Below are 523 nucleotides of genomic sequence, written 5' to 3' on the forward strand. Positions count from 1 at the left end.
TTTGTGCCTGGGGCCCAGCTGTTGTCCTGGGCCTCAGGACTTACTCTGGTCAGTCTACCTGACAAAGAGCTGCCTTCTTACTCTCCACACACAGATCCTGCTGTTCCTGAGTGTAGACCCACACTCTGCTCACAGGCCCTGCTATCCCAGAAAAAATGGAGGGAGCACAGAATGTAGATTTACTCTCCTCTTGCAGACTTTGCTGCCTGTCTTGATTACTTTTCTCTCATTGCTGGGACAAAATACGCAACAAAGAAAATCAAGGCGCTCCCACCGCCCCCACCGTGGGTTCCAGCAGCTCTGGCGGCAAGAGGAACGGCAGCGGTCCAGCTGCGTATCTCCGCGAGGCTCCCGTGCGCCTCGACCCGCAGCCTCCGCACGCGCCCCGCGCGCCGCCAAGATGCCCAAGAGGAAGGTCAGCTCCACCGAAGGGGCGGCAAAGGAGGAGCCCAAGAGGAGATCGGCAAGATTGTCGGCTAAACCTGTTCCAGCTAAAGTGGAAACGAAGCCAAAAAAGGCAGCC

General features: G+C 57.4%; 1 pseudogene; it reads right to left on the reverse strand.

Moving 5' to 3' along the window:
- Positions 1–476: 476 nt before the first annotated feature.
- LOC101564462 overlaps positions 477–523 on the reverse strand; it is a 2954-nt pseudogene continuing 2907 nt past the window's right edge.

The sequence above is a fragment of the Octodon degus genome, unplaced genomic scaffold, assembly GCF_000260255.1.
Source record: "Octodon degus isolate 3935 unplaced genomic scaffold, OctDeg1.0 scaffold00435, whole genome shotgun sequence".
In the NCBI taxonomy this organism is placed as follows: Eukaryota; Metazoa; Chordata; class Mammalia; order Rodentia; family Octodontidae; genus Octodon; species Octodon degus.